This window comes from Myotis davidii, unplaced genomic scaffold (assembly GCF_000327345.1).
Source record: "Myotis davidii unplaced genomic scaffold, ASM32734v1 scaffold11, whole genome shotgun sequence".
In the NCBI taxonomy this organism is placed as follows: Eukaryota; Metazoa; Chordata; class Mammalia; order Chiroptera; family Vespertilionidae; genus Myotis; species Myotis davidii.
The window spans coordinates 1,545,349-1,549,361 of NW_006285791.1; the positions used below are offsets into that span (position 1 = coordinate 1,545,349).

The 4,013-nt window shown below is 37.3% G+C and overlaps 1 pseudogene; it reads left to right on the forward strand.

The window, feature by feature from the left end:
• Positions 1 to 233: 233 nt before the first annotated feature.
• On the forward strand, positions 234 to 638 carry LOC102760116 (annotated as a pseudogene).
• The last annotated feature ends 3,375 nt before the right edge of the window (positions 639 to 4,013 follow it).

Sequence of the window (4,013 nt, forward strand, 5' to 3'; positions counted from 1 at the left end):
ATCAATTTTTTTAAAAAGGACCTGGGATGGATCTGACTTCTCAGTAGTAACACTGGATACTAGAAGAGAGTGGAGCAATGACATCAAAATTATGAGGGACAAAAAAAATTTAAAAAAATTATGAGGGACAATTATTTCAACCTAGGTTTATATATTTAGCCAACAGGACCAGCAACATAATTTGTGAGGCTCAGTGAAAAATAAAAATATGGGGTCCCTCTTTCCGCCATCGGTCTGTGCCACCATAACGGTGTGCATGAATGTCCTGGCTGATGCTCTGAAGAGTATCAGCAATGTGGAAAAGAGAGGCAAATGTCAGTTCTTCATAGGCCGTGCTCCAACGTCATCGTCCGGTTTCTGGCTGTGATGATGAAACATGGTTACATTGGCGAATTTGAAATTATTGATGACACGGAGCTGGGAAAATTGTTGTGAACCTCACAGGCAGGTTGAACAAGTGTGGAGAAATCAGCCCCAGATCTGATGTGCAGCTCAAAGATCTAGAAAAATGGCAGAACAAGTTGCTTCTGTCCCGTCAGTTTGGTTTCATTGAACTGACAACCTCAGCGGGCATCATGGACCATGAAGAAACAAGACGAAAACACACAGGAGGGAAAATCCTGGGAATTTTTTTCTAGAGATGTAATACATATGTGCAAATAAAATGCCTCAAAGGACAAAAGAAATGGGGTCCCTGTTCAAAAATTACAAATATGAAGATGGCAGCAACAGAATATTACACCAAGTGGGGGATCCTCTAAACAGGAGACCCCACATGTACATCTAGGAAGCTGGCCCTGCTAGTTAATTACCGATTATGTGCAAGGGTAAAATAAAGACACCTACTATTCATACACGGTTACTTCAAGATGTGCTCCATCAGGTAAGGGAATAAATCAAGAAAGAGGAAGAGAGGACCCAGGAGAGAATGGTAAAAAGCAGTGCCAGGAAAGCTAACAGGCACAGCCTACAGATCAATCAGTCCAGAGTGGAATAGGGAGATGGAGAAGCTCAAAACGGAGATTGAGGAGATGTGGGAAGGGTGAGTAGACAAGGATTTCATAGTATTTAAAATTGCACTTGAATATTTGGAAAATTTTTCAATAGATGTATGATATCTGTTGGAGTATTTGGAAAAAACATGGCAGTAAAACTCAGAAAAGAAAAAAAAATAAGAACAACAAAAAATAACTCCAGGAAGGACAAAAAGTTATAGGAGAAAGGAAAATATACTCATATGTGTATAACTTCTAGTAGTAAAAATATCTGTTTAGTTTGATAATAGTATGCATTCTTTCTATTGATTTTATCTAATTTTTGTATAAAATTATATTCAAAAGAAGAGGGATAACAAGTAGAAATATGTAAGAAACAATACCCTTAATTAATAAAGTGTAGGTATTACATAAAGTTGATCTCAATAAGTAGATTACAGCATGCTATCTATCAAGAAGCATATTATTTATTCATATAAATTGGAACTGGTTGCCTCAGGAGAAAGGTTAATTGTGGGGGTTGGCAAGAGTGAAGCAATGTCCTGATACATTTTCTTTTTCTTTTTTAATATATTTCTATTGATTTCAGACAGGAGGGGAGGAGGAGAGAGAAAGAAACATCAATGATGAGAGAGAATCACTGATCGTCTGTCTACTGCATGGCCCACACTGGGGATAGAGCCCACAACCTGGCTATGTGACCTCCTGGTTCATAGGGCGACTCTCCACCACTGAGCGACGGTGGCCGGGCCTGATACATTTTCTTATAAGTTTTTAGAACCATTTTTTAAAACTTCATGTTTGTACTCAAACATTTCAAAATGAGCATTGTCATCATCCAAAAACAACCAAAAGCCATCTTTCCCTCTCATTTTCCTTTATTCTAGGGCAGCACATTGGCTTAAATTGTTATGGCCTTTGTGACTGATCAGTGTGAGCATCTAACTTTTGTTTCCTTAAATTAAATTAAAAGTACAGTCTGATCAGGGGAGCAAGGGTTGTCTGCAAGAAGTGGAAACTGTTGAGAGAACCTTGGTAACCTTGTCTCTCCCTTGAAGGGCCCTTTGAAAGCTGGCTTTTCAATTAGGAATCTAGAGTTCCCCTGCCCCTCTTAACATAAAAGGCTTCCTCTGTTATGAGCAAACAGACTCAGCTTGTTTTCCTTGAATGGAAAAAATGTAACTAATAACAGGTCTCAAAGGAGGTAGAGATTTTTTTTTCTTAAAAGAAAAATCAAAATGCTACCTAATCAATTTTGTTTAGTGTTTAATAAAAGAAACACATACCCTCTTACCAAAAAATTGGAGTGTTAAAAAAGAAAATAAAGAAAAACACCAACTCTATTGCTACTAAGAAGTCAATTAGAAACACACGAATTAAGGCTTTACAAAGGAGAAAATTGTGTGTCCTTCTGATGTCTGGCCTGCATGTCCTCTGGAGTGTGTGTGTGTGTGTGTGTGTGTGTGTGTGTGTGTGTCCATATCAGTGCAGCAAAGACAGGGTTAAGCTACTGCAGCTTATTCCTGGCTTACATTACATGTCCACCACAAGTCAGCTAAGGACTATATCTCCTTACTCAGGACCCTGTCTGGTGGAGGAGTAACCACTTTGAACTTGAGCAGATAGAAGGAAAAGGAGCTTCAGGGTGTTTCACATCAGCAGTCAAATGCTCCAGGCTAGAAGTGATACAGGTCACTTCTACTTATAGCTTAAGGGTCAGAACTGGTTGCATGGATCACACTGAGGGAGGCCAAGACCTGTGATCCTAACATATCCTTCCTCTGGCAAAGAGAAAGCATCCATTCTCTCACTGCCTAAAGCCCAGCACAACCTAAGGTCTCTCATTCTGTTTTACAAAAGGGCACCAACACTGGGAACCATGGAGCAGAAAATTAAAACATGAAAGCTGCAGGAATTCCTGACTGGTAGCCCACACAAAAAGAAAGGTTAAAAGATCCTTTCAAGCAGAAGGAAAAGGATATCACACGAAATTACACAAAGGAATGAAGAACACTGGAATGATAACTATGTGGGTGAATATATACGATATTTTTCTTATTTAAATCTCTTTGAAGTATATTTTTTGTAAAAATGATAACAATAATGATAATATATGTAAAAGGAAAATGTATGACAACAACAGCACAATGATTAGGAGGGATAAATGTAAGTGTAGTAGTATTAGTTTCTTATTATTAGTGGTATAATATCACTTAAAGATAGACTGTGAAAAATTAAAGATATATACTATAAACCCTAAAGCAACCACTAAAATAAAAATGAAAGTTAATAAGCACACAAAGAAAATTATTTTTAAAAAGTTCAATTAATCTAAAAGAGGGCAGAAAAAGAAGGCGGTGGGAATGACCAAAAAACAAAGCACAGTTAGAAAACAAATAATAAGAGTTAAACCTAGTCCTGACCCCTGTGGCTCAGTTGGTTGGAGCGTCATCCATGCACCAAAGAGGCGCAGATTGGATTTCCAGTCACGGAGTGTACGGAGGCAACTGGTCAATATTTCTCCCTTCTCTCTCTAGAAAAAAATCAATAAAATCTAAAAAAAAAGAGAAGAGTGCTCGCTTCGGCAGCACATATACTAAAATTGGAACGATACAGAGAAGATTAGCATGGCCCCTGCGCAAGGATGATACGCAAATTCGTGAAGCGTTCCATATTTAAAAAAAAAAAAAAAAAAAAAAAAGAGAAGAGTTAAACCTAATCATATAAATAATTCCATTTAATCTAAAGGGTCTAAATATTCAAATTAAAAGGTGGATATTATCAAATTGAATTTTTAAAAAGCAAGACTCAACTATATGCCACCTATAAGAAACAGACTTCAAATGTAAATTAAAAGGATGGAAAAAGGTATCAGAAGAAAGCTGAATTTGGCTGTATTTTTATCAGACAAGTAGATTTCAGAGCAAAACATATTACCAGGGATAAGGAAGGTCTTTTCACAACAATCAAGGGCTAAGTTCATCAAAAGGATATAGCAATCCTAAATATTTATGCACT